This window comes from Motacilla alba, chromosome 2 (assembly GCF_015832195.1).
Source record: "Motacilla alba alba isolate MOTALB_02 chromosome 2, Motacilla_alba_V1.0_pri, whole genome shotgun sequence".
Classification (NCBI taxonomy): Eukaryota; Metazoa; Chordata; class Aves; order Passeriformes; family Motacillidae; genus Motacilla; species Motacilla alba.
Genome location: NC_052017.1, coordinates 39,861,442 through 39,875,854, shown reverse-complemented (window position 1 = coordinate 39,875,854; position 14,413 = coordinate 39,861,442). Strand labels below are relative to the sequence as shown.

General features: G+C 40.2%; 1 protein-coding gene across 4 annotated transcripts in view; it reads right to left on the bottom strand.

The window, feature by feature from the left end:
- The window catches only part of RBMS3 (RNA binding motif single stranded interacting protein 3), a 705,955-nt gene that overhangs the window by 540,870 nt on the left and 150,672 nt on the right, over positions 1-14,413 (bottom strand). The gene's annotated exons all lie outside the window — the stretch shown is intronic.

The following is a 14,413-nucleotide window of genomic DNA, read 5'->3' as shown; positions in this document are numbered from 1 at the left end:
CTCTACTTCAAAAACTTTTTAAGTCATTGTCCCTCGGAAATAAGAAATGTGCACAGTGTGTGTTGTAATCAACATCACAGGAGAATTCTGCTCCACTGTACACAAAACTTAGCCAGTGTCATTTTAAAAAGAGACATTCGGCATACACAGGTAAATAGATAGATAACAGTAGATACAGATCTATTATCTCTATTTATGAACACAGGGAGCCCTGGATCCAGCTCCCTCCTTCATCTCAGGAAGAAACAGCTTGGCAAACGGTTGGCAGTAGGGCATTTTACAGTTTAAACAACACACACAATCCACAAATGCAATTCCTACCTGAGAAAATCCCATACTGTGTTCTGACTGACACGTCTCCTGAGGTCATTTTAAAAGCTACTTGTGTCCTGTGGGTTTATTTTGCTGTAGAGTTGTTCTTTAATCTCCCAGTACCTATACATCAGGACCATGTCCCATCTGTCAGTTAGCTGATGGGCTGAGGCAGGGTGATGGAGAGCAGAAAGCGATGAGATTTCACTGCCGCTTGTCAGTCACTGGGAGGGGATGTGTGATTTTTCCCTGGTGGAATGTATAATGAAAGGTTGCCCACCACCACATACTTAAGGCAGACAGCAAGATGATGAGCTTCTCTGAATCGCAAACAATTTCAGCTCACATTCAGGACTGTGGACCTCAGTGCATGAATATACCCTGACTGCTAGAAATGTCACAGCCATCAACAAGACACACTTAGGAATGAGGGAAAAAGCCATAAGTGAAGAAACAAGAATTTTGGAGTAATGGCATGGTCTCTTCTAAAGCTATGTGAGACCATGTTTTCCTTTTTATTGTCCTTTCTCAGTGTTAGCAAATAGGAGAGGCATTTATTTAAAAATAGTTCATTGCTGGTTAAACACACAGGATAATCTTTGGTTCCAAACTCCTGAAGCTTCAGACTGCAGATGTTCTCCCCTGCTACAATGAATCCTAAAGAGCCTGACGGTGCCAGGACCCTTAGAGCTTGCTTGGCTTATCATTACTTCTATAGATTACATTTATGGAAACAAAGCAGGGCAGTTTAAATTAACTGCTTTTCAAGGAGCAAGCACAAGCAGTGATACTTCATGCCATGAAAAGAAGCATTTTCAGCCTCTTTTTTGCACCTGATGTGGCTTTGCCTCTTGGACCTAAGCAACCTGGCATTTCCTACACCGCAGAAGTCTGTGCTCCCAGAGTTCACCAGCCAACATGTAGGATTTTGTGGTTATGAAGAAAGCTTGAGCAAAGCACATTTGGAAATGCAGTTCCCTAGCAGGAGCCCTGGGAAACATTTGAGCCCAATGCCTCAGAGCTACAGAGGCAGAAAGAAGTGAACAGATGTAGCATTAAGTTGAATGCAAAGTTCTCGGTGCTGCAGTTACCAAAGTGAAAGGGAGGAATGTAAAAAGGTAAGGGATTTATTACAGCCACAATCTCATTCCCTCTATGCTCCTGCTAATGCATATAAGAATTTTGCAGTTTTCTTTTTAATGGATGCTGTTTCCATGGGCACAGAAGTAGTACCGGTCTGCACAAAGGCAACTCCTCTGGCTGTCCACAAAAGGCAATGGATATTTTTATCAATTAGTATTATTTCACTAGTGTCTCCACACACAGCCACAGATCTTCCCCAGAAAAACCCAACTGAAATGGCAGCATACTTGTTCTGTCAGTAGTGCTAAATTCATAGAGACACGCGGTCAGAAAACACCAATTTGTGCTTTATTTTTGCATGGCTGTGGGTGCTTCCTTTCTAAATGCACCCACATAGACCACAACATATGGCAGGCAACTTTTGCAAATATCACCCTGGGGGGGACACCGAGGGAGTTAACTGGTGATGTGGCTGTTGTAACATCTCCAGAAACCAAGATCTTGTCCATCTCATTGTGTAAGTTGGTACAATGATATGCACTGCTTTTTCAGAAGAAACATCTGTGTTGCTTTTATTTGCTAAGTGTATACAAGCAGCTTCATGTCATCATATGGGTGCACAGGCAATTAATCCTGGCATTTCCATTAGCTTGTGCAATGCGAGTGAGACCAGGCTGCTTCTGAGCTGTTACACCTACAGGTCAAGACAAACTTAACCTATCAGTTCTTAAGTATACTTGCACTTTATTTTGACTCATCCATTAGTAGTGATGAAAGCATCCCAGCTTCACAGCTAGTTCAAGTTTAAATTTATCCTCGTTCATTTTCACATTTCCATGTAGACCAAGCCACTTCAATACGTTTCCTTTGACAGGACTTCATACATAACTAAAGATCTCCAAACTTTTCAATGCCCCATGAGAAAACATGCTTTTTTCAGTTGATGCCCGCTTGAGACAGTGATCACTTCTACCTAATTTTTTGTAATGTCCATGGTCTATTCTTAAAAACCATAATACTCCAGCAGCATGCAATTCTATGTAAAAAAAAAAAACCACTCTTTTTTTTAAATTAAGTTGAAGCCAAAATGTTATCAATTATAACTAGAAAATCAAATGACTCAAAGTCACAAGCAAATAAAAAATATATCTATCTTAAAATTATAAAGCATTGTAGGACTTCGAAGGGAAGGGGACAACCATGTGGTGCCTGATTGCTGTGGCTGGCTTTTCCTGTGTTTTCACTGCCTGGGATGAGTTGCACACAGCTGCAGCACTACTGCTACTGTGACTAGGCTAGCACAAGGTGAGGTAAATGGGAATTGCTGCTGCTCTGCAGGGCAGACCTGCTCTAAGACTATGTTTAGAAAACAAATCAGAGTATTCAAAACCAGGTAGAGTTTTCTGTCAACATCATTGTGAAGGGAGTTGTCATTGTCTCTTAATGTACATAAAGATAGCAAACTCTCCCATTTGGGATTCTGTAAACTCTGTACTGTCTAAAATAACCTTTAAAGACACCAAGAGATATTTACTGTAAAGCAAGCTTATTGTCAGAGATATTCTTCAAATTTTTATTGACTTCATTGTTTATAAATGATGTTGAATTTACTTTTTAAAGTGGGAAAACAAAATACCCACTACCATTTCTCTGCACACATGAACAGCAGACTTGCTGTAGTGCTTGCATAATAAATGGTGGGAGCTCTCTGCCTTTGATGTCATCTTAATGAACATAGCACTTTGGAAACAATGGCAAAGAGCACAGCAGTACTTAAATACAGTCCCACTAAAGCGAGGATGCTCTTGGTTATGTGCCAGCTTCCCATCTCCAGGTTCTTCATTACTTCGTCTCTCTCTTTTCAAAACACTCTTTTCTCCAAAATACAAGGCCAGGATCTCAGCTGATAAAGAATGATGCAGCCTTGGGTGATATTTACTAATTTGTCAGTTCAGAAAAGAAGAGACATAAGTGTATCCCAGCCTTCTCCATGCTCCATGCTCAGCTGTGGCAGCTCCAGTTCCCTGTGACACCCACCTGCCCTCTCTCTGTACCATTGGCTGGTGAGTTGGCTGGGTTTGGTATCAATCTCCTGGGATGGGAATGGAAATTATGTAGCTCTCACAGCAACTTTCCAAAGCAAAACACTTTAATTAAATATTAAAAATTGATTAGCACAGCACTTGATTAATCTCTGGGTTTATCTGATTCTGCTATTCAACTTTTCAGTATTTTGCCCAATTACAGGTTACTAACACACAGCTGTGCTGCACACACCAATAAACTAAGTGCAAAAAATATTTTGGGGTAACCACTTATTTTTGAATGCTCAGTAATCACTGTATTACAAAGTGAATGTGACAGGATAGCTACAAAGAAATCGTGCCTTTCTTGAAAGCCAAATTCATATCTGAAAACATCTCTCTGGAATTACACACAGCAGGATATACTTGTCATCCCTAATTTGGCAGTGATGGGCTTGCCTGATTGTGATTTAGCATTTGAATTTTCACTTTGTTAAGAAAAAAAAAACAAAACTAAAAGAAGGCCAAATCTTTTAAACCTGGAAGCTGAAGTTAGATACTTAAATTTGAGACTCATCAAAATAAAAGTGCCTAGAATATGCTGCTTCTTTTATCTTTTTGAAGAGATGTTGATAGAGTCTCGTAGTGAGAAAACAATGCACAACAGATCACCCAGTGAAACTAGTAACTGATTATGTATGGATCTGAGCAGTACTGAAGAACAGGGCTGGGAGTAGTGAGTATCATCACACTATGACTTTTAATGCAGCTCTGACACTGCTCATACCAACTAAAAGTCTTCTGATTAAGCTAAAATAATCTGAGAATATGCCATTACATGATCAGAATGATTGTTTGTCTTTAGACTTCCCTCTAAATCACCTAAGACCTTTGCATGCTATATAAATAAATTACAACTAGTACTTTAGCTTCTTTCAGACACAGCCATTATAAGAATGTCACTGACATTTTAGTCAGGATATTCTATTTAGTTTGAAATATGATAGGAGCCTAATGAGGTTTTAACCACAGAAAGGCAAATGCTAAGAAGCCTGAAGCCAAATATACCTAGGAAAATTAAAGGAAAAATCCTATAAAAACTACATGGAGAGCAAGCGGATGGTACCAAATGCTGAGCATGCCCTCCGTATCTGGAGCTCCGAACAACAAAAGCCATAGCAGGAGGAGTGTAGCAGTGGAGATTTTGCTCTGGCTGCAGTACATTTACAGAAGCTCCAGTAAGGACACACTGAGCGCAGCTGCCCAGTCCTTGGCTGCAGACAGGATCTCACGTGGCAGCCTAAGACAATGCATCCTGCAGAACATTTTCCCACAGGCAGCAGACGATACGAACCAGAGGATGAGCTGGACAGCTGGCACGACAGAGCCCCAGCTGGGGCTTACCCAGCACAGAGCCTTTGCCCCACCAGGCAACTGTGGAAGAAAGCATTCTCCTGCCTTCTCACTTGTCTTCACCTAGCACATGGCAGGGTGCACAACCTCCATGACTTTCTACTATGGTGCTCTTTCATTTATTTACGAGTTGCATAGTTCACCTAACAATCAGCCACTTTTTATTTCTGCTTGCGAAAGCTGAATGCAGAGGTCCTTCAAACCATTAAATATCCATCAGCAAAATAACAGTGTAGTTAGTGAAGGATTAACATATTCAAAATATGTATATGTTCCAAAGTTAATTAATTTCCAAGTACAAGCACTCATATGACCACTGGTTAGAACAACCTAAAAGCAATGCTGGAGCAGTATAAATCAAATTAAATTACAAACCAATTCTGAAGCTGTATGTTTAAGTGCCCCCATCAACTTGTACAAAATTATAAAAACTAGGAATTAGGAACAAAACTCTGACTTGACATTCTTTTTCTTAATTTGAATTTAACTGGATTACACATGAATTACTAATTGCTGTTTCTAGTGACCCATGGTGATAATATGAGCTCTGTATTACAATGACCTGACATTTAATTAGTTTGTATGAGCAGATTATGCAAAGTTTTATCATGAAGTGATTTAAACTGATACTGCCCTTGGTAATGCAACACAGCAATAGTGAAGTCTGTGCGTTGGTACAAACATAAAATTTCAAAGAGAATCCATTAAAGGAAAAACCAATTGATTAAATGCAAAATGAAAACAAGCTCTGCAGAGTATTAGGTACTAAATTCTATTCAACCAAGCTTCAAACTTTGTAATCATCAACTTGAACTATGTAAAACAAGCATTAGTCACACTTCAACTACTGAATAACTCAGTCTGTATATTACTTGCAATTCAAAAAAATCCTGAGAGCTCCACTAGACATTTATATATGAGCTACAAAACCAGCTAATCTAGATATCATTTTGTGTGGGGAGGAAGCATTTGCCTGCCTGATTCCCATATGGAGTAACACTCTAAAATGGGTAGCAGAATAAGACTACATGGACACCACTCTGCAGAGGAAAAAAACCAGAAATTACTGCATGACAAAGTATCTTCCCAACAAGCTGAGAATGTTTCTGAAGAGCTACTAGCAAGTTCAAACAACATAATCCAATTTAAAAAAAGGCACAAATGCCACTGAAGACCAGACTCCACTTAATTTACCTCTGCCCATCACTGGAACATCTGATATAAATCAATAACAAAAACATTGGCCCTTTCTAGCCTCATTTACTCCTTCAGGGCATATTCTGATAGAAGCTGGGTTTTTTTGTTTTTTTGGTTTTTTTTTGAGGTGCTAATTTTTTTTTTTAAATTCTTAAAGACACTCTTAAAGATTTATTAAGGGAAAAGGAAGTATTGATCTGAAGAAATCCTACTCCCCCTATTAAAAGAATTTTCCTCCTACTGAAGAAGAATTTACATAAATTACAGAGTTCCTACGGGCTTCATATTTATCTGGTAACCTCTAAAATGTGTTTCTTTGCTGAACCATTAGATTGACACCAATCTAAGTGCTGCTTGACGAAATTTTGGACATCTCTACAGAGAAATGAGTCCAGGCTGTGGAGGAAATGCTTGCCTGTCTAAAACAGTATGGAGTAAGAAAGGGAGATCAAGTTGCAGCTTTACAGCCAACCATTAGGGACACCTAACAGTGTTGCCAAATAATCAAGAGAGCCGTTGAGCAATAACCCAAGGTCTGTCATTGGAAAACAGATGCTGATATTTGTTATGGAGAAGTGTGTGATCAGATGACAGCTGTGCATTTCACTTGCTGTTCATTTTTGTTGCTTCTGTGCCAGAAAGGACCATTTGATCCTGCAAGGCTCACACAGGAAACATGAAGCTGTGTCAGGGAAGGCCTAGGCTGGATATGTAAAAGGTTTTTATCACAAAGGGTGAATGAGCACTGGAACAGCCTCCCCAAGGAAGTGGTCATAGCACTAAGCCTGACAGAGTTCAAGAAGCATTCAGACAACACTCTCAGGCACATGATGTGATTCTTGGAGTGTCCTGTCCAGGACTCAATGGTCCTGATGGATCTATTCCATCTCAGCCTATTCTGTGATTCTATGATAACCCTCTTGCATGGGCCCGTGTGACATAGCCTGAAACATTTGCAGAGTAAGTCTCTGAGGGAGTTTTTTTACTTTGCATTTCTATTTCTTGAGTACATGTGTGTGTATACCTTTCTAGTTTCAGATCTCCACCAGCATTCATAAATGAACATTCATCTTCAAAAATTATGATCCTGATGACCTTATTGACTTTGTATCTGTCAGGGTCCATCAAGATACTCAGAAGACGGGAGAAGCTAGCTGGATTTGAAAAGGACCTGAATAGTAGGTAGTTCCTTGAAACCACAGGAACCAATTGTCTGTAAATCCAGCACACAGTCTGCAGTTAGGAAGCATTTTCCAGAATAAAGTGCGGCACACCCTGTTCTTGGACACCCTGTGTCCCCTGTAAGTTAAATACCAGCTGCTCCCAGAACGCTGTGCTGCAGGTCACCTCTGCCTTCGGTGCTGGCTCGGTGCAGAGCTGCTTGGTGGGAGCACACCTCTGCAGCCTGGGATGCAGGAGCACAGCTGCTGCCTCACAGGATGGACCATCTCCTCAGCAGCACCCCAGAGACCACCTTGCATCCAGCAGGGCTAACAGTGCATGTCTTGAAGGAGATACCAGTTCGCTTTAAATACTTTCTCACTTTTCAGCACTACAGCCACTTAGCCCCTTACTGTCACTGTAAAAGGAGAGCCAGTCTTACAGCAATTAGCAGTATTTTTCAGTTAGTCTGCCCTACAGCCCCCCTGGAGAAAACAAATGACCAAGAACCTGTGGGTCACAGATCACTGCAGCCATACAGTTTGCCATACCCATCTGCCTGGTGCCAGAGGACTTTAACTTCTACCAAGAAAAATGCAAAAACCAAAAAACTTACGAGAACTTGCCCACTCGCTTACCTTTACAAGTACAAGGGTACTTCATTCACATGTCCCCACTCTTCCAAGGATATCTCTACTTCACTGAGTCAAGGCAGATAATTTCCAAAATCATGTCTTGGCAATGAGGTATCAGTTTCATCCATTTCTCATTAGATAAGCCCTTAAAATATATTGCTGGCTTTGAAAACTACACAAAAGTGTATGTCTCTAAATTGCTTGTAATATTTGAAATCTACCCTACAGCCTGAGCTGAAAATTGCACACAGCTGAAGTCTACCTCTATTATTCATTGGCTTCAATGAGACTATTCATGCAAAAGGTCCAAGGCAGTTTTAGGGCTTTTGGTAATATGTGTGTAGATATATCTTTTTACTTTTAAAAATGAACGGGGATTTTGGAACAAGCATGAAGATCATAAAGTGGGTAAAGATTTTTTTAAACCACCACCAAAATGCAATCATGCTGGAAGAAGCTGACAAATTTCAGCAGCTCTTTTTCATTAAAGTGCATTACTTTAAACAAAAGCCCCCAAGGCAAGCTCTGTGAGAAGTTTGCCATGATGGGAATATACTCATGTGAAAGAAATATAGCACAATCTAGCACATTCATAGAAACATCACTTTTAAATATAAAGTCCATTATTCATTATTAAAAGAAATGGATACATATGTGAGAAAAACACCCATCTTGTGGCTACAAGCCTGACAGCAGTTTATATTCTTTGCAGAGTATTTTACATCCACAATAAATGTGAAAGAGATGTATCTATCCAGCTTTAAGGATGTTTCTTCAGGTTTATCGCCACTGGGAAATAGCTGTGTCTGATTCAAGAAGAAAAGAAAGCTGCATTTAACGAGTGACTCAAAGTGCCAGGAAATTCAAAGATGTGGGAATGCTGGACAAGCTGAGACAAAAATGGCAATGTCTGCTTTACACTGTAGGGCACATGGTAGCCCCTGATAACAGGGGGACACTGTCAAGAGCTTGACAAAATACACTTCATAAAATAAAGTGGTGTAAGTCTTCTTTCATTACAGTCACAGCAGTTTATGATGCAAGGTATTGCCTCAGCATTTTGTGGGATATTCTTTTGGTCTCCTGTTCGAAACTAGCCAAAAAGATAGATAGATATTAATAGCACTGATGCACAAGCAAGTTATCAGAGTGCATCTACTTTAATTGCTGTTGTATTTCTTAACCCTAGCAGGGCACACAAATACTAAAAAACAGTCACTTGTGCCAGAGAATCCATATTTAACCAATATATCAGGTTAAGATTCTAATTTTTCTTCTGTAGGATATTCCCACTGTTAAAATTTACAAATGACAGATGCTCTGAAGTTTTCCACAGTAAAGACATTTTAAGCAATGTCATTAACACTTTCTAAGACCTTTGTGGCCCTGAAATTGCACAGATGGCATCTCCTCAAGCCCTGATGGTCCTCTCCAGCTGTGCAGTGAGACAGTGCTTGGAGACTGGCGGTAGCTTTTTGTTTTGGAAGTTTCTCAAAATATGTTGCCTTGAAGTGTGGCAATTTCAATATGCTGTGGCTTTTTTCCTTCCCTGCAACAATAACAAGAAACACATACCTGGGGAATAGACAGAGAGTGGAAAGAGACAGAATCCACCAGGGATTGTATATTCCCATCTCAGCTAGAATAAAAAGTTAAATAGGAACACTTTTTTGCTACGCCTGTCACAGTGGTTGATTCTGCAGTCTTCAGAGTTAACTACTTGGTTGGATTTGGGGTTGAAATTTGGTTGAACTACTCAGAGACTCACTTGCACAAGGTTTACATATCTGAACATGTACTGGAAGGGCACATTGCCTTGCACACAAGACAGTACCAAAGGGCAAGAGTAATCACCAGAACCCTCTGCCTCTGCAACTACTATGCAGCACTAGGTTTTAGTCAGGGAATCTCTTAAAATTAGCAGCAGCTTTTGCTCATCTAGGAGCACCAGACTAGATTTGGCAGGTGATGCACAACAGGATCAAGCTCATTTCTGGGAGCACACGAGGCACCAGGTAACTCAAAAGGTAATTTTGAACCATTGCAGAGAGCCAGAACCTGTTGGAGAGGGCAGCAAGGGTACCTTTGCTTTGGTAACATGGATCAGGTTCAAGACATCCATCTTCCATCCATCTACCACCTTCCTCTGCTGCATTCAGGAAATGCTTACTCAGCTTGTAAAGGTGACCTGCACTGCATGGCTCTACAGTGGCCAGGTGCAATCAACACCTCTGTGACTATACAGACCATTGGCTTCTACACCACAGGACCTTTTCTTTCAGAATGCATGGGCTGAATGTGGGATGAGTTTTGGACATTCGTCTTTGGCATGGATTTTCCCTGAGATGAGGACCAGTTGAAGGAGCAAGGCCCTCTCACCGATGTCTAAAGAAGATCTAGCCCTCAAGGGTACATCGGAGGAGGATGAGCAACAGGCTGCTTGAAACCTGCACTGGGAGAGCGAGTTTCTCTCTTCTACCTGGAAAGCAGGAAGTAATTTTGAACCACTTAACTATAACCCCTACATCACCTTTCTAGCACTCATAGTCCTTTCTCTACCTTTGCAGTTGTAGCACAAGTGAGAGCCTGGCTTTAAACTTTATAGTGATTTTAGTGGGCTGCCAGCACTTCTTGGAGCACACAAGGCAACAAAGTGAGGTGGCATTTTTTAATATTTGATATTGCAGGACAAGGTGGATGTCATTCTACGGAATAGGATAAAAAAATAATAATAAAAAGAGGCATTTCCTTAACCAAAGGGCATCCTTAATGCTTCATATGATCACTCACTGCAAACAGGAAAAAGACAGGATCTTCTCAAAGGAAAGGCTGCAACCATCTTTTGTAATGGAAATTTTAAAGCAATTTACAAGTGGGAACTGCTAGTGACTCTTCCATTAAAAACAGAAGATAAATCAGTTAATCTGGAAAAAGTATACAAACCCAACAGGAAAGGGAAAAGTTTCCAAACTGATCAATTTAAACTAAGAGCCATTGATTTCACACATGCACTGCTCCTGATTAGAACTGGAAAGCCAAGTTTGCTACTGTGATGTTGTTTTGCTCTTGTGATTTTGAAGCAGTGTGAAGGGCAGAGAGACAGAGGCTGGGTTTTAATAGGAATTACATCTAAACTCTGCTCATCACTGAAGATAGAATGTAATCACTTAGTACAACTAAGGACACTGGTGAAAAAATTCTAGATGTCAAAATGTTGCTGAAGCGACAGCTTTATCACCATGAGAACAAAACTGCAGGAACAAAACTCTGCCATAGCAAGATCCTGACACATTAGTAACCTTGAAAAAACCTGTGACAAATGTGCTCAACCCCCTAAACCAAACCAGCAGTGGTTTGATACATGCTCCAAAAGTGAGGTAGATTTTGAAGTTTCAGTCACTTCTGTATGTTTACAAAGTACAAGATCGAGGCAGAATATGTGTCATAGATTCACAAACCTATGCAGAAACCTGCCTGCTACAACTACATTCCATTTCTCATCCTGGTTAGGTTGAAGAGAAGTTCTATTGCCTAATTGAGGAGGAGAAGCCTATTATCCCAAAGCACTGAAAAACAAATACATTTCCTGTGGCCTGAATAAACTAGGTTCAAGAGGTTGCCAAATAGGGAGGCCAACCAGTCTGCAGAAAAATTTTAGTGATCTGACAACTATATCGAGATTAGGGACTAGTTATCAAGTATATGTTTAAGCCAAGGTCCTGCTGCCACAAGCATCTCCACAACAAAATGCAGGTGGATGGGTAGACAAATACATATTTGCATCCAGACAATCATATTCAGGAAATCTTGATAAAATGTGTTTAATTTTTCCAAATACCTTCAGTACACTTTCAGATTAATCAAAGTAACTTCAAATCCCAGAAAAATATTGAATGAAATTAAAATATTTGCAAGTAGCAATTAAGCAGACAATGAAAGTTATTAAACAAACATAAATGGCTCCCGTACATACCATATCTTACAAACAACTTATTCCATGGCATCATGGCTCTTATGGAGAATGAAAACGCAGAAGCTGTACTAGGTCTTGACTTTAGCAACTATTCCAATACTTGTTCACCAATTTATCATAAACAAGACAATCAACCAAGGTATAGGTAAAACTCTACAGTTTGGTAAAAGACTATTTGCAAAATCATACAGGCATTGCTTCACTGTCAAACAGGAAAGCTGAATTAAGTGCAGGAACCTGTTTTCATTCTGTGAGTTTCCAGTATTTTCATTAAAAATTTGGTATGATGAAGGACTAAACGCCCGGCCTGAAGAGAGCATCAAGGTGAGAAAGTACAACAGATCCTTTGGAGGAAGAGATTTAGTGTCCAAGTAATCCTGAGACAGAGGGAAAAGAGTCTGAGCAAATGAGGATTCACTTCAGCAAGTGTGGAGCTGCAGACCAGGAAATGTGATGACTGCATGTACCTATATACATACATGTGTATATATATATACACACATATATATATATATATGTATATACACACACATATATATGTATATATACATATATATATACACACATCTATATACCTGTGCAGCTGACAAAAGGCATAAGAGGAAACAACTGGAGAGGCATTGGGTCTTCAGAACAGGATTTGCAAATCTTAATGGATCGTAAACTGCATGCGAGTCAAGAATATTTTGCTTTTGAGAGAAAGCAAATATCAAAGTGGGATGCATGAAGGGGAGCACTGCTCCTAAGACAGCTGAAGAAAACCTTCTGCTTTGCTCAGAAGCAGTAAGGCTCCCACAGCTGGAGCACTGCAGCCGGATTTGGGCGCAGTATCTAATACCAGAACAACACAGGCCGACTTGAAGGATTTCAGATGAAAAGAATTATCACCAGAGGTCTCAAAACCTATCCTTGGAGGGAAGTCTGGGAAAAGCAGAGTTGTTTAGTCTAAAAATAAAGATGTCTGAAGGGAGATACGATAATGATCTTCAAACATAGAAAAGGATTGCTAGAAAGAGAAAGGAAATAAGCCCTTTTCCATGTGGGCCAAGGTTTGTATGTCTAGAAATAGGCTGAAAAGGCAGCAAGGGAGATTTAGGTTAGACTTCAGGAAGTGCTTTCTTCTAGTGGTAAGAATAGCTAAGTCCTGGAAGAGTTGGCTTACAGAGACCTTATGATCACCATTATTTAGGCCTTTTAAGAACAGTTACATAGACGCTTGTCAGAAACATATTGGTTTTATCTGCAGTGTCTTGGGGCAGGTGGATGGACTGACTGACCTCTACAATATTTTTTTTGCTTTCAACTTCCACTGTAACTATGAAAAATAAGTGATTGGAGTATAAACATGTTTGTTTCTAGCTGAGCATCTCTATCTTTGAAAATGTATGAGCAGTCGGCACCTCCTCTGAGTCGGCACCTCCTCTGTCGGCACACAGATAAAGTGGAGATACACAGATAAGTGCAGTAGGGGGGAGTGCCTCAGAACTCACAGACAGACCTGAGTATGGTTTCTAACAATGTTTGGCTTCTGTCCTGGAATAAAGAGGACACAAGCTCAATCTCTCTTCCTCCCCAGGGAACAGGTGGTCAGTGTTTGCTCTCCACCATCCAGACCAGAAACAGAAACACAGCAACCACAGAAGGAATGGGAGCTGGCCTCTATGCCCCACTGCCCAAGAAACATTCTCATCCTCCAATTTTACTGCAGGAGATTTGAAAACAAGACCTTCTCTGTCAGTAAAGGTGCAGGCAGGAAGATTTGGTCCATTTAACACTAGATATTTACCCAGATGACTTTAAAAGCTCTGCATGGATTTTGGACTGGCATTTTTTTTCTCTTGCGGGAGTGCAGTAAAACACCAGCTGCTCTTAATGTACCTCGGTGAATAATCACACTCAGCTAATTTTCAGCTATGAATGATTAAGCACTTCATACAGTATGTGAACATAAAGAGCCATTTTCTCACACTTAAAATATATTTGATTTGAGAACCCAGTGAGGCGAACCCGCTCCACACCAGCATAAGGAGAAGCTGCAGAATTAGACAATTACTCATTTGCATCCATGATCTTGCGTGACATACAAATTCTACAGGAAAGCCATGACACCCCTGCACAGACTGATACCCCTGCAACATTGTTCAAGAGCTGACTGCACTGCCTGCTTTTACCCCGGGGTTGCCATGCACATATTACACTTTGCAGCTTTTAGAAGAACATCTCTAGAAAAATCTGAGTTTTTTAAAAGAGGAAACTGTCGAAAATTGGCAGGTCATAATTTTGTAAGCCTTACTCATTACTGAGTATTTACTCCTGCAAACTGTTTGCTGGAAGTCAGTTTGACAGAAAAAAATACTGTTCACTGATCTGACACAAAAATTGCCAAGTCATGCTATCATTCCACATGAAGACAATTGCTGTTGCTTTAGCGTGGACTTGGGTTTAGGTTTTCAGCCTCAAGTCAACAAAAAGCATGCTCTTACAAAGCTTTATTATGGAAAAGATTTTCAAATTCTCCTGAAGCTAGAAAATTTAAATGCTCTTAGAGAGCTCAGCTCTCTACTCCTTTATTTGCTCATTTCCTACATGAATATGTGTTGCTAAACAGGAGCAAG